The 23,018-nt window shown below is 37.2% G+C and overlaps 1 protein-coding gene across 1 annotated transcript in view; it reads left to right on the forward strand.

The window, feature by feature from the left end:
* Positions 1-23,018, forward strand: part of LOC126979398 (serine/arginine repetitive matrix protein 2) — a 55,838-nt gene that overhangs the window by 23,453 nt on the left and 9,367 nt on the right. Inside the window, exon 3 of the mRNA XM_050828682.1 lies at positions 16,294-16,371. The gene's annotated coding sequence lies outside the window, so the exon portion shown is untranslated. The remainder of the gene's footprint in view (positions 1-16,293; positions 16,372-23,018) is intronic.

Here is a 23,018-nt window from a genome sequence, read left to right on the forward strand (position 1 = left end):
ATGTGTCATACATTTACAAGTATTTATGATACAATTAAGTCTGTCTCCAGACTGAAGGAAAAGCTGATAACATACACGTGAAATACAAAGACCGTTAATGGAACACGGACGAGTAAAATAATAAGGACTCCGTGTAACATTACATAACAGTGAGGCACCAAAACAAGCCGGTAAACGTGTAAATACATAGCCCCACGCATACACTTACACTAATACAAGCCGATCGGCCGCCATTATGAGATTTGCCATCGTGTGTGACAGATCAGTTTGCGTCACAATAAAATATTTTAAAAATGCCGTCGTGCGTTGTGAAAAAGTTTAAAAACAATACTGTAAAAGTATTTGTGGATATATGATTATTTATGAGAAAAAAAAATGTGTAACTGATATACCACGTAACCGCACACAAACTAGCATAAAGGTGCTTCACTTGCTAATATCACGGCGCGGAGTCCTTCTTTTTTTACTAGTCCGTGTTCTGGAAATGTATTGTATTCGGCGCTATATTGCGGAAAAACATAGTTACATATCTAAGGTATTAATTCCGTTAAGTTTCGTCCTCCACCAAAGATATGGCCCACGCTGAACACCCGACTGAACTACCAGGTTGGCATAAACAATTGTGAGAACAGCAGGAAATATTCTAGCTGATTAGACAACAGGTTATACTTGTTTCAACTACTTATCAACATTATTTACAACTACAATTATTCATACATAAAATAGTTTTATTTGTATATTGACTCGTGACAGCGATCATAGATATCTAAATAAGGAGGTCGCGTTGAAAAGGTCGTTTTACGGGTGACATATATACTATCAGCGAGTAAGTAGTGATTTACCCCCTTATTAATAATGGTCCGCTAACTTTAAACAGGAGTGTTTTTTCTCATTCTGACTGGCTTTAAGTTAGCACGGCTTTAAGTTAGCAGACTATTATGAATAAGGAGGTTAGTATTTATTGGGGCTCCAGATTCTAGACGTGAAACAATAAATCTGGCGGTTTTTATAACTAACTGCGAAAATATTTCCTTAACCCGCAGCTATACATGCGATAATTACTCATTATGAGATTTGCAGTATCAGTTCCTTACTATCCGTAGCGTTGCAAGCCTAAACACATAGTCCGATTTAGTTCGGACGGCAATAATAATAATAATTTTGTGCGATGGACAATGCGGCATACAACCATATAGTCGGACCGCGTCCCGTGGTTCGGCCGGATCAAATCCGATCATGGGTTCAGGCTATTACGTAGCAATATAAGTTTACTTACGTAGAACTCAGCTGACTTGATGCTTAGCATAATTTTGATTTCATTTCTATAATCATTTGACAGCTGAAATTTTGCTGAGTTTAAACTAAGACTTTTGCATAACTAAGACTGAAGTTCGCGTTTTCTTACACTCAGCTAAGTTTCACGGACAGATGGCCGTTGGGCAGTAAAGTAGACAGACGACCCATATAGCCGAATGGCTAGTGTCCCTGACTCCTAAGCTAGAGGTCGCGGGTTCGAATCCCGGTAGGTGCAAACATTTATATGATGAATATGGATGTTTGTTTCCGAGTCATGGATGTGTATACGTATTTATGTGTGTTTAAGTAAGTATATTGTATTAAATGTATCGTTATCTTTTACCCATAGTACAGGCTATGCCTAGTTTGGAGCAAGATAATTTGTGTAAAAGTGTGTCAATATTATTGTATTACAATATATTAAGTCCTCGAATTAGTTGGTAGCCCCTCCCACAAGACGGGCGATCTGGTCAAGATAGCCGGAATTGGTTGGATGAGGGTAGCGCAGGACCGATCCTCATGGCGATATTTGGGGGAGACTTTTGTCCAGCAGTGGACGTCTTCCGGCTGAAATGAAAGTTTTTCGTAAGTAAAGTCTGAGCAAGGTCTAAGTACGTTCTATAGATGTCAGTCTAAGTCTTGGTCACTTCATTTTGTACAGTTACTGGCCTATCCATCTAATGGTCGATCATCCTTGAAGATTTCTTCCGCTTTGTCCGATTAAAGTACTTGTAGGCTTTTATGTAGGCCCCGGCACGTACATTAAGCGGTAGCATTGAACGAGGAAAGTCAAATCTGAGTCTTAATTGCAGATTGGCGGTAAGGACACATTGTCTATATAAAGAAAATTAGAGTCTAATAATCTGCAGGACTGCAATAATTAATTATTAGATGCTTGTAATGTATTCAGAAAATTTATCGGATTACTATTTGTAATTTTCCCCAGTATATCCAGTGATATCCCTCATAATTAATTAAATATGCGGGTCGGGAACCCGCGCCTCTCGGGTTCCGTCCAAGCGTTCTTACCAACTGAGCCAACTGTTCGACATATGGATCGTAAGTATTGGTATGTCTTGGTCAACTCTCAGGTTGTGGCTCCGAGTCCTGATTTTTTAACGTCAATAACACCCGCTGGTTAGAACAGGGCCGGATCCTTCCATTATTGTCTGCATGACAACAGCAAACTGTCATCAGTTAGCATACGTTACCTTTGGAGTATCTGCTTGGACTCGACGTCACTATGACGTCACTAACATGGCGGCCTGTACCATTGTTAATAGACTTTAAAATTCACTAACTTAAGAAGACTTACGAATCTGTTGAATGAACTAATCCCTTAAAAAAGTGTTTAAATGAAAGCCCAGCAACGGTCCTGTATGATATAACAAGAGTTTGGGCAGCGGTGATCTTACAATCAGAATTCAACTCTTTCAAAAAAAAAGGGTTTATAAGTTAGACTCTATTGGCTTTAATGACGTAATTATTATCGTTGAATCATAATGCTAATCCTTTATGGCTGATTATTTTGTAAAAACATTCCCAGCTTTCTATAACACAAACGAACTTCGCACAAACGAACATAACAAACGTAACTTCCGGCCACGATTAAACGTTTATTAAAAGTCAATTTATCGTAATCGGCTGAGTTGCCGTGATTGTGGAGCCGGCGCTCGACAGTCGACACGCAAGCGGTTCTCCTTCTGTTTTGTAGGGCACTGGGTCAATAGCTGCTTACAAGAGAATTTCAAACGAGACCGGTTCCACAGTTACATCAGGCCTAAATCGAGTGCAGTGTAGTGTCATCACGCTATTAATTACGGTTACACTGATTCGCATAACTCACGCCAACACTTTTATATTAGTGAATTTGAAATGGAAATGTACAAGATAATTTACTATGTTTATAAATATTATAAGCTAGAGATGTCCCGTAATCGTTGAAGATCCTATCAAAGTACTTATCCACATTAAAATGATGAATGAAAATCAGAATAATTCCTTCTCTTTCAGGCGCCTTCGGTGAACTGTACACACACTGTGTTTTCGTTCGTTAGTTATTTTGTCTTCGTTCGCTATATTATATGGACAAGACCATAGCCACTCAATCTTCCATGCACCTAGAGCGGCTTTTTCCTTTAGACAGTCTTACTTTCTTCTCTTTCACACGCCTTCGGTGAACTTTACACACAATATTTTTTTCATTCTTTAGTTCTTTCCCTTTCGTTCGCTGTTAGAGACCCCCCAAACTGCAAACTTTTGATGGGCCGATAGTTTGGTTGGGTTCGGCTGTCCCGACTAAACAGTTGGGTCTGTGATGACCCAACACTAGACAACTATCGGCCGACAGTTTTAGGGACGATTCGCTATTAGTTTTAAATCGGCCATTGATGAGTCTGGCCGACTAAACAATCGGTGGTGTGCGCGCCTAGAAGAGCGCTGTACTGATTTTGCAGTCGGCCGATAGATTGCTGACGGTTCATTTTCAAGTCAATCGTGTAGCCCATCAAACTTTTTTGTCGGCCAATACCGAATCGTTATAATGTGCGCACTCTCATACATCTTCATACTGATTAAGAAACCAACCAAACTATCGGCCGATCAAAAGTCTGCAGTTTGCGGGGTCTCTATGTATAGACAAGTCACAAGACTATAGCCACTAGAGCAGCCCAGCTGTCCAATGCATCTATGTTGTATTTTAATTTTTGCTGTGGTTTAGCTTCTGAAATACGACACTAGTTGACTCTGTGATAAAACTGAATGCAATATTCTTATCTTTAAATAACGCGTATTCGAACAAAATTTAATTGTTTACTCTGTCTCAAGTGTTTTATGCGTCGGGGCTTAGATTAAAAACATTTGGGTTACCCATTCGCCGATTAATTGATATTGCAAGAAATAATTCTGAAAATTATAAAACATTGTCGCTGTTTTGATTAAATCTTATTCAAATCAAATTAAAACCACTTTTTTCATGTAGGTCACGGAAGTGAGAAATTCAAATTCAAATATTTTTATTCAAAATAGGATGTGACATCACTTATTGAAAGTCAAGAAAAAACTACCACCCATTCCAAAATGAACGCCTCAGGCACGAGAAGAATGGGCGCAACAAACTCAGCGGGCTTATTTTTCATCAAAAATATGTTTTACAATTATTGAAGTAACATTTACAAAGTAACATTGTACAATAAAACTTATTATTTAATAGCCTCAGGGCGGTCGCTCCATTCCCAATGTGTGGTATCATTAAGAAAGTCATTTATGTTATAGTAACCTTTACCACACAAACGTTTTTAAACAATTCTTTTGAATAACGTAATACTTTTGTTTTGAACATTTTCTGGGATCCTGTTGTAAAAGCATATACATCGCCCCACAAAAGACTTACCAACTCGACTTAGCCGAGTTGTAGCCATTATAAGCTAATGTCTGTTCCAGGTGTTAACATTTATAAATGTCAATAAAAAATTGTTCATTAAAATTCATATAATAATAATAATAAGCACCACAACACAACACCTTTACATCAGTCCATAAGTCGTTGTTTATTTATATTTTATAATGATATCCTAATAAAGCTTGTTGCACACCGCAACATGGCTACAATTTAACGTCATCGACATCAGGTCCAAAGATAATATAACCGGGTAGTATACTGATAATGCGTAAATGATAAGATTGCGATGTAAACATCGCTGCGGGTGTGCGAGGGGTAACGTCCGGTGTGGCGCGGGGAGGGGATGCTGATCTAATGGGACGCTGGAACTGTTCCAAATGAGCACGCCTTGTTACACTTACCAGAATAGATTCAGGTATTTTATCAGGTCCTATTTACGTCTTAATGGCTGTTCGATTGTGGGCCAGAGATATGTGAAACATTGTTATGCTTAAATTCATTACTGATGCCATTTAATTAATTAATACATTAATGTTTTTACGATTGGCATTAAGATCATTTAAACTACTATTTTCGCAACCAAACTACTTCATCATATCAGTCGAAAAAAGCCCACTACTGAACAAATGCTTCCCCCAAAGATCTCAATCCCTCAAGCCCTCATCCAACCCATTCCGGCGATCTAGACCAGATCATCGGTCCATCTTGTCGGGGGGTCACCTACACTGCGTCTTCCGGTACGTTGTCGCCATTCGAGGACTTTGCTCAAAGAAATATAAAATACTAAACTAAATACCAATCATTTAATATACTAACCTACTTTAAAAAACTAATTAAAATTCGTACGGAAATCTATCCGTCCAAAAAAAGACCTGCACACGATATGATATTTTCTTAACCTTCTGAGCAAAAATGACGTTTTTCTTGATCGGATGGACAAGATTAGACTCGGAAAGTGCTTTGAAGATCTCTTCTTGATTTATGTGGAAGTAGCTATTCATCATAATAAGCTTTAATTTGTCATCTTGCAAATGAATGTCAAAGATTAAGTGGCAAGAAACTCATTGCACAGGAAGCCGGCTAGATTATGGGTACCACAACGGCGCCTATTTCTGCCGTGAAGCAGTAATGTGTGAGCATTACTGTGTTTCGGTCTGAAGGGCGCCGTAGCTAGTAAAATTACTGGGCAAATGAGACTTAACATCTTATGTCTCAAGGTGACGAGCGCAATTGTAGAGCAGCTCAGAATTTTTTAGTTTTTCAAGAATCCTGAGCGGCACTGCATTGTTATGGGTAGAGCGTATCAATTACCATCAGCTGAACGTCCTACTCGTCTCGTCCCTTATTTTCATAAAAAAAAGCCTGTATACGTATAAGCCACAAGAATTTATAAATATTATGTCCTATTATCCAGAGGTCGTGAAGGGTATTCCTGAAATTTACCACAAAACAAAATTTACCAACAAATCAAGCATTTACGGAAGGTATCATATCGCGGTAACTGTTGTAAATATATAATTAATGTCGTTAGTTATGTGTACAAACTTGTCCCCATATTCGTGAAATATACATACGTACTTGCAGATCAAATGCAGGAAGTTAACCATAGTGAGCATCCTCAATAAACAATGCTGCACTAATAATAGCTGGCGTCGGGCGTGCGGTTGGGAAATAGAACACGAATGTGGGCCACAGAGCTGCGCGTGCGCATCTCGTCTACGTATCTATATCAGAGCGCTCTATATTTCTGTTATTTCGTACACCTGCTACACTCTGTCAAGCGCCATGGCTACAATGTAGATTGTAAGGTAACACCAAATCAAAATCACTTTATTCATGTAGGTTACGGAAATGACACTTATAAATGTCAAAAAAATATTTTCTCTTATTGAATCTACCGCTATTTCGTAAAGGGTTGAGCTAATGAGAAGAAAGAAGTAGCAAGAAACTCATTGCGACTCTTTTAAATCAAGATATACATATATTTTCATCGTTTTACAAATCATTTCAACTACAATTTAAATATGTAAAGTGATGCAACAAACATACTCAAACGTCAAATAAATACAAAAAGTCAAGTCTCATCGCATTGAGTTATGATGTACTCGTCTTTTGTATGACAGTTACATCCTAATTATAATTAAGCTAACAAGTAACATGACCTTTGTCACTGCCCATTGCATAAAATAATACTAGTTACAAAAAAAACCGTGGCACTCCGGGAGTGCTGACTGTAAAGAAAAGTTGTACATTTACGTTTTTATTTTTTTCATCGTCAGGAAATTGTTGACCTGAAATGGTTATCGCGTTTGTTCGAAGTGTCCATATGTGTAATAAATACAAATAGTGGATAAACTCCTAAGTTCTGCCGCTAAATACTTGCAAAACTAGACTTCTAGTTGCTAAAAATATGAAAGAGTTGTAACAAAAATTCTGTCAGATGTTGAGGTAGAGCCATTCATAGATAAATAAACTGCAATTTGTAACAAATTCGTTTTGTAGCATGAGAACACCATCTCGCAAAAAATTCCTTTACGGTACGACGCGACGTCTAAATACGAGTACTGATTCGCAGTGGAAAGAATCGATACGACTGTAGACGCGGGACTGTGGACCCGGCTTTCCTTATTACCGCACCCCATCGATACTCTGTTTAGTGGCAGAGTTGAGTCACCTTTAGTATTTATTACACATATGGTGTCCATGCGTGAGATCTTTGGGGGAGACCTTTGTCCAGCATTGGACGTCTTCCGGCTGATGATGATGTCCATGTTCATATTAGTGCTGCATAACATGTATATCAACTTATCATACGTCTGGATTGGAGTATACCTCTACCGAGACAATGTCACTAATCATTCATTCTAAATCTTCATTTCAGACTTATTATTTTACGCTTATTATTATTACTGACGCGCAATACGTATCTGTATTACGGGGCAATAAAGTTCAGAACAGCTGAGCGTGTGTAAAGCGTAGGTTTGGCATAGCCTACGTATTTGTTTGCGAGATGTAGGTGAGTGCCCACTTAAAGTTTTTATCAATCAGCTTACACCTACGATCATTCTTAGTTTATTATTAGTTATTTCGAAATAAATACATTGGCTAGCTATTTCTTTGCACTGAAATTAAGCCTTAGCTGCCAGCGCTGACGATACGCTCTTCATAAAAAGACATAGGTAAGAGTAGGGCTTGGTTACATCTAAACGTCTTAACAAACAATTATTTAATTCAACTTGATAATTGTGACAGGTGTAGTGGATAAAACAGCCTGTATAACCGAATGTTGAGAAGACTATGGTCTTCTTCAGCATGAGATTGTTTTGTTGTTGAAAAGCGCAGGAAACTATAGAAACTATTAGGCTGATATTACAGAGCGTACTTAAGACTTTGTTCAGACTTTGCTTACGTAAAACTTAGCTTAGTATAATCTTTGATTTCGTATTTATAGCCATTTTATTACTGAAATTATGATGTGCTTAAGCTAGGACATACCAATACAAAAGTTAAGTTCGCGAGTTTATCACACTCAGCAAAGCTTTACGTAAGTAAAGTCTATGTAGTTACGCTCTATAGATCTCAGCCTACACACGTGGTCGGATTTAGTACGGACAGATCATCGGACGGTCCGGTGGGCGCCTCGCAGATGACAATGTGAGGTTCGGCCGTACCAAATCCGATCATGTGTTTAGGTTATTAGAGACCAGTGCTGGCATTCGTCGGAAATGAATCACGAGATGGACGCAATTAGCACAAAATAATACCGAATAGAGGTCATTGCTCCACCAGGCCAAGGGCTGTAGCGATAGTAATAGTTATTTGAATTATATATAATCTTAATATTGTTAATTTTCAATACGATACAACTAACAAATTCAGAACTCTACCAAAAACCAAATATGTGGGTTGTTTGACATATATTCGTCCCATATCAGATAAAACCGCTAAAATATTTAAGAAAAGCAAATATTAAATGTCTCCTTCCGATCGAACCATAATATCAATCGAATTATATAAAAAGTGCATATCAAATACTTATTTAGGTAATACTGTGGCATTGTTCTTATTTGAAGGACGAGGTATTTCCTGAATAGACGTTACGATGAAACTAATAAAGGGATAACTCCTGAAGGCACCGAAATTCTCGTGTCTATCGTTCAAATCTAATTACTATATAACTATAAGTTAAATTTACTTTATGTTAAAGTTACTTTTGTAATAATTTTTGTTTTTCTCTGGCTTTGGTCGATTCCTGTTTTTATCTCACTTTCAGATTAATTAGCTAATAAGCGAAATTAGCATGTAGTGTACCTTTTAATGATTTTGCATACTCTATGCACGTTATGTAAATTGTTAATAGTTTAAGAAATATTAATTACTAGCTTATGCCCGCGATTTCGTCCACGTGGAAAAGGGGTGTTTAAAAATAATAAGCAATTATCTGTTAATACGGCTTTACTCACGTTTTTGTCGGTGTCGGTACCGACTAGTTTCGGATCATTCGGAGGTCCTTCATCAGGGTGAGTGTGGGAGGTTCGCGGTAACGTCCCACCTCTTACTGCGGACTTTAGCTCGTAGAGCGCGTCTGGACAGGGCGGGAGGTGTAGGGGGCGCCGGAGATGACGAGCAGAGGACTCTGTATCACGGGTGCACAGAGTGTACTCACAATGTCTACGTAATCATCGGCACTATGTGTCCTATTGCGAGACGCGTTTTGTAACACTGGTTTCCAAGTTGATAATTTAATAATGACTCACGAAAGTTTTAATAATTTAATAATAAGCAAGTTTGGAATTGAAGATTAGTTCTTGTCCTATCGCGGTTCCAATCCCGTTTTAGCTCCCGTTCCCAACATATTATATGAGTCTTTCGAGGAAGATTGCTATGGCAAACTAAACCTACTATTGGCATAGTTATAGCTCATCGACGTGAATTTCAATTTTTCACAAATCCCGCGGATTTTTACGTGATAAAATGTAACCTATGTCCTTTCCCAAGCTATAGTCTATCGCTGTACCAAATTTAATCAAAATCGCTTGAGTAGCTCCGCTGTAAAAGCGTAACAAACAAACTTACATTTACATTTATTATATTAGTAGGGATCTAAAATCACTGCTAAACCCAATAAATAAATATAAAATACTAGTTATAGAAGAGTTATTTTTATAGTATAGTCAAGGAGTGACAAAATTGTCGAACAAAGACAATATTTCAATGTTAATTTAAAATTTTCTTTTAAACTAATTATTCTTGGATTCAAATACCCTTGGAGGAAAATAAGCAAGGTATTAGCAAATTGGGTGATACTCGCGTTGGTATAAAACATTATCTCGTCGCGGAAGAGGCAATTTTCAAGGCGAGGCCGCATCAGTTTTACAACGTGAGACGTTCCGCAACACAACCTTGTAGAAACGGTTTACCGCGACAGCTTATCGCAAAGCCGGTGAACATTTATAGTACAACAATAATGTTTATAACTTATTACATTGTAAGGATTATATTTATAGCATTTACTAGCTTTGACCCGCGACTTCGTCCACGGAGAATAGTTAGTTTGAGCATTTTTTTAATTTTTTACGATTCTTTTCAAATAATGGTTCTTCCGCTCTTCTCTGATACAGCGCACATCCCTTGTCAATGTGGACAGTCCCTTAATTAGTATTTCCCTGCGAACTTTAATCTCCTATTTGATCCCCATATAGGTCAGGTTTCAAAAATGCGCGAACAAATGTGTATAAATTATTTCTTATAAAGTGCCTAAATGCAAAGTTTTATTGTTATATCTTCGATACTGACGAATTTCCATACAAACTGCCATACCCTATTTCAACCCCTCCATTTATTTTTTTTCAATAAAAGTTTTAGAGAACATCACATATTATTCTTATTAAACTACAAAATGTCGCATCACGGACACAAATTATTCCAATCCTTCTAAACGGGGCGTCGTAAAAGTCCTTTGTAATGAAATAATCAAGCAAGTTGCAATTTCCATCCGCTATTTGTCTATCGATTCAATTAAGTAACGCCCCCTAGCGTACGAGGCGCGTACTGAGTGCGGAAGGAGGGAGGAAATGTATTTACATTCCCCTACTAAAGCCCTCGTCGATATAACTGCATTAGTCGACATGCCATTCTCAATAGTAACTTTATGATAGACTTTAAAGGAAATGGCTTGATAACCCTATTTTTGTCTGATGGCGGGTTTAGCGTATACAGTATATATATATAATAAAATTTATGAACGATGCGGGATTCTAACCCGCGACCTCTCGGGTTCCGTCCGAGCGCTCTGGTAAGAAGGACGAAGAGGCAACCGTTCCGGTGACGCATTGAACGTAAATCTTGGTATGCATGTTCAACTCTTTGGTTGTGGCTCCATCTACAGGATCTCCTTTGATAACCTGCTCAACCCCAATATTTGCATATTAGGCAATTGACTTGAGATATCGCTCCTTCAAATCTAAACAATGTATTTTTATAAAGTGAGATCCCTCACTTCTTTTATTTTATTAATTAAGCAAATTTTATTTGTAACCAAAACCAACTACATCTATAACTATGTCCTAAAACTGAGAGGTTGCAATTGGACCATGATTCTGTATGTATCAGCACTGAATTTTTTTTATTTTTATTTTTTTATAATAAAAATGCGATATGGTTTTTCAATTATAGCTGTCTAATTATCTTTATTAATAGACCCTAAAATAAAAAAAACAGCTATGCTTCAGTTATTGATAGTTCTACGGTACGTTACTATGCGGAGGTTGTCTGATTACACCTGTATAGGAAAAAATCTGTACAACTAAACGTTATGTGTTTTAAATGGGCATACGGGTCATCTGATGGTATGATACAGTGACGGATTAAGACTACTTGATGCCCTAAGCAATCCATGCCTGTAGGACCCCCTATCCGTATGTCAACTAGAATCGGTCTTTAAACCTTTACCGCCTAAAAAACATTAGTTTTTTGTAAAATAATTCTCAAATTAGTCCTAGAATCTTGTTCTGGTGTGGTTTTTGGTGACGTGAGAGTGAGACGTGATGCCCTAAGGATGGCCTTCTTCTGGTGGCCCCTCAGACATGATGCCCTAGGCAATTGCATAATTTGATTAAGGGTTAATCCGTCACTGGATACGTTATATGATAGTCATATGCAACGAAAAGGAATGAAAACGTGTATATCGCGGATAATCCATATGTGGGTTACGCTGTGAACTGGATTGACTTGTTCCATTAATAGCTCCCAGTTTAGTTAAACCTATCCAGAGACCGCAGTACTATTAGGCTCTAGACTCTAGAGCAATAATTCCGATAGTGTGTGGAACTTAGGGGAGTGTCGAAGAGTATCTTATTATAATGAAATAGACAAAGGGTTTGAAACAGAAACAATGATCCTCACGGCTTAGTGCCCCTCCAACACTCGCAGCTTGGGGCGAGAATCGATAGTTATTAAAAAAAAACGCTATTTTTATGTCGGATATTATAAGGTTTCTTCATATTATGTGCTGATTTATTTGTGACTTGAAAATATGATTTCAAATCTTTAATTAGAACCAGTGTGTTATATATTATACCTTCGTGCAGGAGCGTGCATTGCATATAGGCAATTAGGCAATGCCTACCTTAATAAGAACCTAAATTAATATATACCACTAGTGTGAAAGTTAATTTAGTTCCGTTATTCTATATCATCCCCACCATCTGGATGTGTGGCGGTAATCCGCAGTGCGATTTTCAAGGAGCTTTCTTCCACGTACTACAAAGCTGTGGAATGAAATTCCTTGTGCGGTGTTTCCGGGACGATACGACGTGGGTACCTTCAAAAAAAAGCGCGTACACCTTCCTTCAAGGCCGGCAACGCTCCTGTGTTTCCTCTGGTATTGCAAGAGAATGTCGGCGGCGGTGATCACTTAACACCAGGTGACCGGTACGCTCGTTTGTCCTCCTTTTCCATGAAAATAAAAGCAAATTTCTATTGAACACTCACCCAGTATGTTATGTTTGCAACACCTAAATTTCTTACTGTTGTATAATAGACACTTGTAGCTACAGCTGTGCCTACCTTGCTAGAAAACCAATGCACGCCCCTGCCTTCGTGTATAATAGCCTACACAAATGGTCGAATTTGGTACGGCCGCAATATCGAATTGTCCGGTGGGCATCTCGCACCAATTGGTCCGGCGTTGTACTCGGTAGTCGTTACAGTCCACATGGTAATAATAATAATTTTGTGCTTTTGACAATGCGACATACCATTGTATATGGTCCGCTACTAGACCAAGTCCGATGGTCCGGCCGTACCAAATCCGACCATGTGTTCATAGCCTTAGATGAGATGGGGGAGTTGAGACGCAACATTGACGGAGCCTAGTGTTATCTAATATATAAAATTCTCTTGTCGCGGTGTTTGTAGTTAAACTCCTTCGAAATGGCTTGAGCGATTCTCATGAAATTTTGAGTGCATATTGGGTAGGTCTGAGAAATGTTAAGGGTGGTCCACGCCAAATTTTTTTTCTTAATTTTTTTGTCATTTTTTTTTAAATTTCTTTGATTATGAGTCAGTATTAAAAAATACGTACAACGTCAAATTTTCACACATCTACGATCAACAGTTACTTTTGTATCGAGATTTTAATATAACGTTTGCTGGGTCAGCTAGTATTATATAGATATAATGTATCGTACGAAACATTGAATGGAAAAATAAAAAAGTAGATTGACTTCTCTATCACCTTGCTCGCGGGTCATTGACCCCTCACACCTGACGTCAACAACGTAAGTCAAATATACCCACGTATTGTGTTCTGATAATATTGATACTTGTATTGCTATTCGAAGATTCATTAATGAGCTTTGCTAATATTATGTTTATTAACAATGAAAAATTAAAACTTTCTAAACATTGATATTAAATTGTCTTTGATAGGATATTTGTACCTATAGTTACCTAGATGTCACGGTTGTTAAGCGTTGAAAGAATAGAAGTAAGGCTCACTGGCGAAAGTCGGGAAATATATCATGTATAGTTACTACCAGCGTATTATCAAAGTCCTACAAAAGCAGCCAAGTGTGAGTCGGAATCGCCCATGAAGACAAACGACTAACATATTATATAATAATAATAATATTGACACATTCTTACACAAATTATCTTGCCCGAAACTAGCCATAGCCTGTACTATGGTACAAGACAACGATATATTTAATACAGTATACATACATAAATACAAATAAACATACATAAATACATATAAACATCCATGACTCGGAAACAAACATCCATATTTATCATATAAATGATTGCACCTACCCGGATTCGAACCCAGGAGCTCTAGCTTAGTAGTCAGGGTCACTAACCATTCGGCTATATGGGTCGTCAAATATATAATGACTTTATTAATGATACCACAGATGATAAGTGGCCCCGTACACAAAATAATTAATAAAAGGATAGGTCTAGACCAAACTAAAATTATAAATGAGTATATGTGTTTGTTTGTCACGAGTTTTCCCAGTGGGAGGATCCTTTGTGAGATTATGGGTACCACAACGGCGCCTTTTTCTGCCGTGAAGCAGTCATGTGTAACCTGTGTTTCGGTCAGAAGGGCGCCGTAGCTAGTGAACTGGGCAAATGAGACTTAACATCTTATGTCTCAATGTGACGAGCGCAATTGTAGTACCGCCGCAAAATTACCGCCATCAGCTGAATGTCCTGCTCGTGTCGTCCCTTTTTTCATAATTAAAAAGAGTACTTAATTTAGAATAACCTAAATTTTTAAAAGTGCCTAATAGTGTGCTGTAAATCCGATTCCCACGCGAACGAAGCTGCGCGTAAAAACTAGTCTCATACATTTATATCATCACTTCGCCCCATATATTCTCGGCCATTACCCTGCGTCGTATACACAATAACACAGTTGTATATTTATAACAATAAATATGTACATATCTACAATGTTGTTGAACTTTACAGGAATTCATTTAATATATCAACGTTAAAATACAAACGCTTTTGTCACATTTCGTATTCAATATAAAATAATTTCCAAGTCAATTCGCGACAACACTGCATAAAATCATTACGTCACAGCATTGTATTTGGGTCAATGGTCATACCTTCGGACTTGTTCAAATATTTTTAGAATAAAAAACTTACCCGAAAGTATCCAAGTGTTTTGAGCGAGCCTCTACACGAGGCATTCTCAGGAGATGTTGACTCGCCAAACATGTCTCGTACCAGAGTTTGGCGAGTCAACATCTCCTGAGGATGCCTCGTGTAGAGGCGAAACACGTGTCCACCAATTTTATTTTTGTCAATAATATTAATTTATTTATAAATAGCTTTATGCCAAGTTTATTTGTAAGGCCAATGGTCTATGGATTTGATGTACTTAGTGCTATTCTCACATCCTTACCATTTCTAGTCTTCTTTTCTCTTTCGGGTAAGAAATTTTATTGAAGTAGGCGTTACCCTGCGGAAATCCATAATTATCCAAGTGTTTTGAGTTTTCTTTAGTGTTAATTCCAATGCCAATATTTGTCCTTAATCAATTCGACACGTGTTTCGCCTCTACACGAGGCATCCTCAGGAGATGTTGACTCGCCAAACTCTGGTACGAGACATGTTTATGAACTTTATACCGATTTTATTTGTAAGTAAGAATATCGGTACTAGCGAATAGACGATCTGACAGCCCGTTAATACGTGACCAATTTTGATTTAAACAATGTGTGTTTAGCTATTCCTGTGTATTATTTATTCAGTTTATAGAATTCTTTATTCCCATTAAGACAAAGAAGTCACTTACCTGAGAAATAACTTAAATAATAAAAAAGGTTTGTATTAATTACTTATCCGGTATGAATATGTGGTTATTATAAATAATAAGTTTTTAATAATAATATATCATATAAGTATAATAATCTAGTGTGATGACACAGTGATATTTCACAATAGCAAATGACTTTTAACAAATACAGTAAATGTGTAACAAGATTATTAGCAAAATAGTTGATACAAAGTAACAACTCAAGACAGGTTCTTGGGTTGTGGTACAAGTTATATGCGATTTTATTTTTATTTTATACTAAGTTGACCCGACAGACGTTGTTCTGTATATAATAAATAAAATAATGTTTTTTTATTAATTTGTCAATAATATAGCACCAAGAATTATTTCGTAAAAGATGCTCCCTGTTGTAATGAAATTGTTTCACAGCAGAACTGTCAAACCATGCGTCAATAAATTATCTAATAGAAAATATGTCCATACAAAACAAATACCGGACGACGCGGGACACATCAAAGGAAAAACAAAATTATTGTTTTTATTTAATTCCGAACACTTTCATATTTATTCACCTTTTAAACCTTCCCTGGACTTCCACAAATGATTCAAGATCAAAATTAGACAAATCGGTCCAGCCGTTCTCGAGTTTTAGCGAGACTAACGAACAGCAATTCATTTTTATATATATAGATTAACATTGCTTCGTATATGAGATAGCTATTTTCTTTTAAAAATATTAAGTGAAGGTGCTTATTATTATTTTTATATTTATTATTATATTTACTGAATTACTTTGTTACAGTTGGCTGTGGGCTAAAAAACAAAGTCATGAACACGGTCAGGAGTGGTCACTCGCATCAAGCAGGCTAGCTGTCATCAGGTAACCATTTTTGATTTTTTTTTTTTTCAATTTAAGAACAAGTGTAAGGTGGTGCATGATGCTAAGTGATCACAACCACTTATGTTTCATACACGTACCTAACACCTTTAAAAGAAATAGCTTCTTTACGGCAGTTCCCAATATACTATCTACATATAAAGATAAATTACTACCTTCTACTGTCAGTAATTAGCTGTCAATAATCTGAAGCTGTCCCAATATACCCGATAAGTCATTCTTATCGCCTTATATTGGGAAGCGTGAATTGCAATTTCCATACAAACTTCTATCGCTGGTAAGCTATACGTCCTCCCATTGACAGACAGCGTGTACGGATAAGTTACCATCGATAAGTTTATACGGACAGAAAAGTCAACGATAGTTACTATTTTTATCTCAAGTAAGAGATACACTGAATATTGGGAACGGCCGTTAGTTACCCGCTACTAAGAGTCTTTTTAATCGTACTCAGTTCGTATCTGCGGTGGACTAATAACGCATTTAAAATCAGTTTACGCACACTACGATCGACTCGCACTTGTTGGGTAACTACTGAAGGCTGAGGTGCGCGAATAAGAAATCAGGCGCCATTTCCACGATCCTTAATAATATTATTGTACTACTCATAAGTAACAGCCATAGCTGTAAAGTCGAGGCCTAATCTGGCAAGGCCAAAACTGCCTACGATAACACAAGATAGCCTACCTACTTTGCCTTTTTTTTATGATAATAAGGGACGAGACGAGCAGGACGTTCAGCTGATGGTAATTGATACTTCCTCCCCATAGCAATGCAGTGCCGCTCAGGATTCTCGAAAAACCCAATAATTCTGAGCGGCACTACAGTTGCGCCCGTCACCGTGAGACATAAGATGTTAAGTAATAACTGTTTCACGGCAGAAATATTCGCTGTTGTGGTACCCGTAATCTAGCCGGCATTTTGAGCAAAGGAGCCTCCCACGGGTAAAAATTAACGTTATTATTGTTACACTCACGCCTTTTTCCCGTCGGGGTAGACAGAGACAACACAACGCCACTTGCTTTTATCGTTACAACGCTCTTCCTCAACATTCATTACTCTTCTCATACATGCTCGCCGGTTCCAGGTGCTTCGGACCTTCCCTTTTTTCAAAACGTCCCCAATTTGGTCTACGAATGTCCTACGAGGTCTTTCCGCGACCAACATGCCCACACACGCTTGCCTTACATTATTGATTCGTCATTCTTTCTTCACTCATTCGCTCCACGTGTCCAAACGAATTCAGCATTCAGTGACACGACATCATTTTTCAGACCACAGCACGCTCGTTTTACCGCATTCGGAATTCTATCAGTCATTCTCACCCCCACACATACTTTCGTTCAGCTGATGATAATAGATAGGCCCTGCCCATTACAATGCAATGCCGCACAGGATTCTTGAAAAACACAAAAATTCTGAGCGGCACTACAGTTGCGCTCGTCACCTTGAGACATAAGATGTTAAGTCTCATTTGCCCAGTAATTTCACTAGCTACGGCGCCTTTCAGTCCGAAACACAGTAATGTTTACACATTACTGCTTCACGGCAGAAATAGGCGCCGTTATGGTGCGAAGGAGCCTCCCACTGGTATACGTACTACGCAGTGATAATAATATAATATAATAATAATAATATCTATTTATTTTCTCCTCACAAAGATCTTAAAGCTAAAACAGTACAGTAGTGTTACATTTTTTTAACAGATAGTATTTTGTGAGGAGCTGGTGTCTGAAGTAGGTTGACCCTGTATTACAGATCACCAGGACCTCACCCCCAGATATAAGGATCACAATGATTAAAATAGTACACATCCGTACTAGTAGCTAGAAGAGCAACAATAGATCATAAGAATAAATGACTTTAAATTTGTAAATTACTAGTAATAAAATGTGTGTGTGTATGTGTGCGGAGGGCGTGTGTGTGTGTGTGTGTGTGTGTGTGTGTGTGTGTGTGTGTGTGTGTGTGTGTGTGTGTGTGGGCGTACTCTACTCTCAGTTACTAGGTTAACTTCAGTTGAGGTATAGTCCAATTTCTGTAACCACTCTGTCAAGATACGCTTGCATTTAGTTCTGTTGAGGTGGTAAATTGACAGCTCTTTGTTTACCTTATTGTAAAGGTTATTACCTTGAACACAGAAGAATCTTTGGGAGAATACATGTGATAGCATCTCCACTGCGTTAATTCTGCTATTATGCTACTTCTGCCATACCCAACTCTCAGTTATTGTAAATGATCTAAGCTTGTTGATATTTTTGTATAGAAAAAGTAGAAAAATATTTTAAAAATAAATTTTGTAGGGTATATACAGGTTGTAAAATTTATGCATTGAGTTACTTTACTTTTTACACGCTTTTTATTAGCTTCACCTGTATGTTTGTTTGTTTGTTACCCACTCATTTGGGCGCGATTTAGACCCACTTTAAACGGCCAGATTTCGTTCAAACTTCGTACATCTATCGAGGACCGATGACAATACTATAATTTGATAAAATTATTCCATTTTTCAATTTGCAAAAAAACACACATATATATATTATATATACATAAATGTAATTTATATAATTTTCATCTATCGGTTTTAGTTCGGTTTTCTATAAATAGCGTTTGTTTTTTTTTTATTTATTATATTACAAGCAGGTGTTTAGTTTTTTTATATAGTCTTTAATATATATAACAAAGAGTCTTAAATAAAGTACATAATTTTATTAATAGAAAATGGAATATTATTCTGAAATCTAAAAATAAATCCTTGTAATATTACTAATCCTAGAATAAGTTAATACTAACAATAAATGAGCAATGCTGCCTGAAATAAATAATTTTATTATTAATACTACGACGCCTAACTGCTAACATCCTATATAAGGTCATTAACCCGCGTGATATCGCGACAGTAATAATAGGCGCCTTGCCTTGTCTCCACGAAATGCAAGTATGATAATATTATGTTCACTCTTTGACAAACAAACTGATCGTCACTAATGATACTGGCATATGATCTGTACATAATAAAAATACTTTAAATCGATAAAACTTTTATTTTAGCGTACAATATAAGAATATATGTACATACGGGTATGATATAATAATAATATTGACACTATTTTACACATATTATCTTGCCCGAAACTAGGCATTACCTGTATTATGGGTGCAAGACAACGATAAGGAAGACATGATTCAGAGAAAGGAAAGTTGTGTGTGTGAATGTGTGTGTGTGTGTGTGTAGACGAATTCCACCTTCGCACGACACGCCACAAGTTAGGATATCATCCTCTCCATCTGGATGTGTGGCGGTCCTCAACAGTGCGGTTTTCAAGGAGCTTTCTTCCACGTACTACGAAGCTGTGGAATGAGCTTCCTTGTGCGGTGTTTCAGGGACGATACGACATGGGTAGGAACCTTCAAAAAAAGCGCGTACACCTTCCTAAAAGGCCGGCAACGCTCCTGTGATTCCTCTGGTGTTGCAAGAGATTGTGGGCGGCGGTGATCACTTAACAACAGGTGACCCGTACGCTCGTTTGTCCTCCTATTATATTACCATAAAAAAAAGCATACACTTATTTCACATTTTACGGTATCATTTTGTACCGGGATTCGAACCCGGGACCTAGCTAGCTCTGTAGCAAGGGTAAATAATCACTGGTCTGTATGGGCCATCTCATTGTCGGTATGGTATGTGAGCGCAAACTCTCTTGTTACACTAGAGATCTCACAAGAGCGTGACTCACTTTATAAAGCGTCGATTACGTCTTCATCTTATTTTATACTATCTGACCTGGCAAACGTCGTTTTGCCATATAAATTATATATGTAAAACTTCCTTGAGTTTCAACGAATCTATTACAAAAGATTTCATTGAGATCGATCGAATAGTTAGGAGTTATTAGTGAACATACAAACATACATTCTCTTTTATATATACAGATAAATTAAATTAAAATTAAATAAAATAGAAGCGAAGCCGGCCAAGGAGGGAGAACTATATTTGTATTTTTTTGTATGGGCCTGTCTTAGATAATACATATATATATATATACGAGCTGACCCGACAGACTTTGTTCTGTAGATTATAAAAAAAATCTGTTTTATAGGAATTTGCCAAAAATATTTCAAAACATCAAGAATTATTTCGTAATATGTAAACGCTCCCTGTTGTTATAATGAAATAATTGTCTGACAGCGGAACTGTCAAACAGTGCGCCACTAAAGTCTCTCACAGAAAATATTTCCATACGAAACAAATATTGAAAATAAAAATAATTATGGGTCCCAAATCGATATGAAAAACTATCCTATCTCTCAAGTTTGACTAAACTGCACTCCAAAAGTAATCCCCATTAAAATCCCTTCAGTGTCCATCGTGGACAAACAACGTGTCACGTAATTTATATATATTAAGATATATATACGTTCAGATAGAAACTCTCGCTGCTTGACAATCGATGGAAACAGGCCAGGTAACTTTAGTGTGCGTGACAAGCTACGTCTTGCACTCGTGATTTGTATGTCACTTTATGTTAGTGTGCGTGCATTGCACAAAAGATATAAGTCCAGATAGAACCTCTCGCTACTTGACAATCGATGGAAACAGGCCAGGTTTATTACTTTAGTGACAAGCTACGTCTTGCACTCGTGATTTGTATGTCACTTTATGTTAGTGTGCGTGCATTGCTCAAAATAGAGGTTAACAGTCAACCTCAATTTTTCGACGTTTGCACAGCCGTCACCGTCTATCTAGACGTATAAATGATCTAAGATCAAAATATATTTATCGAAAAAACATGAACGCATCGGCGGAAATATGTGGTATGTAAATCACTTCACGAATTGAATTTGCATCGAAATAATTCCGTGTCTAGGATCGCCGATAAACACACACAGATCATGAATGTCAGTGCATGTACGGTGAGCCGTTCTCCCGTCTAGGGCGGAGCTGAGGGCCAATCGATTACCGGCGGTCGCCACGGCGACAGCTTCCTCCCACCAATCAGCTCCCGGAAACCATCGACCACCCAACAACACTTATTAAACTTCGCATGCCGGGATTACATTTGTAAACTAAGATGAACCTTCTAAAACAATGCATTTGAATCGTTTTAAAGTTCCAGTATTGATACTTTGAAGTTTTTATTCAAAATAGAATTTAAAATCACTTATGGCCGTTCCCAATATACTATCTGCAGATAGAGATTAATTACTACCTCCTTCTGTCAATAATCTAAAGCTGTCCCAATATACCTGATAAGTCATTCTTATCGCCTTATATTGGGACGCGTGAATTGCAATTTCCATACGAACTTCTTTCGCTGGATTGGGCTTTATTTGGACAGAAAATTCAACGATAGTTTCGATTTTTATCTCAAGTAAGAGATAGACTGAATATTGAGAACGGCCGTTATTGAAACGTCAAAAACTACCACCCATTCGAAATATATACCTCAGAATCGAGAAGGACGGGCGTAACAAAATTAACGTGCTGTTTTTTCATAATTTAGTTACAAATTACAATATAATATGTATTATCGGACAATAAAATTTATAATTTAATAGTTCGAGCGCGTTCGCCATCCCCATTCTGTAGTATCAGTAAGAAAATCATTTAAGTATGTTATAGTAACCTTTACCACACAAACATTCTCTTGGTAACACATTTATTTTGTACTTTTTCTGGGATCGCAATAAAAGACTTACTGATGATGATAGTACGCTTTGATGCATAATGTTAGAATAGTATTCAGGAATTTGATCAGAATTCTTCTCTTGATACTAGAGTCAAGGGGGTAAATTTGTAAACTTTTATTTGGAATTTTATCTTGGAAATTCTTTTATATAATCTCAGAATTATTATAAGATAGTAACTTACTGATTCTTCAGTTAAAACTTGTAATAACTCTTATTTTCGGAAACAATTTGCTTCACGTGTAAAACGGAGTGGTCTTTGACTGTTCCGTCTAAGATGGACTTGTTTTTGAATTAAAATGATATAATTTTAATTTTTCGTCCTGACTTCATTTAATAATAATATTGTAGAAAAATTAACCACAAAATTTCTTCAAAACTGGTTTTAGCGATTGTCAGATATAATGCATGAGATCATCACACTAATAACGGTTTTGATTAAAAAGTGTTAGCTCAAATTCTTATAAAAACATTATTACAAGACTCCAATGGGGTCTGACGAACTCAACATGTAAGTAACCTTATGTTGTATGCCTCCACAATATCTTATGGTTGTGAATCTAGTGCAAAACAGTTTGTCCAGATGAAGCGATTGACACGCGCGCCTTCACGCCCGGAAAAAATCGCGCGATTGCAAAACAGGAATATTGGATATATCGTACACGTGATTCAGTGCTCATTTTTCGAATTTATCTGTCGTTCGGTACTGAATGAATTAAATATTTTTGACGTAGAATATTTTTCATTAAACCTGTCGCTAAACTATTTACTACTACACTGTGTCAACTGAAAATAACAATTTTGTTACATACAACAGTTACATTATTACAAACGTTTCAAAATAGTACTAAAATAAGTACCATGTAGGAATCACTCATGTAGGAATCCTGTATCTGTGGTGGGGGGTGAATAACGCGGGGTGAAGAACTAGTGATTTATACAAA

This window comes from Leptidea sinapis, chromosome 1 (genome assembly GCF_905404315.1).
Source record: "Leptidea sinapis chromosome 1, ilLepSina1.1, whole genome shotgun sequence".
Classification (NCBI taxonomy): Eukaryota; Metazoa; Arthropoda; class Insecta; order Lepidoptera; family Pieridae; genus Leptidea; species Leptidea sinapis.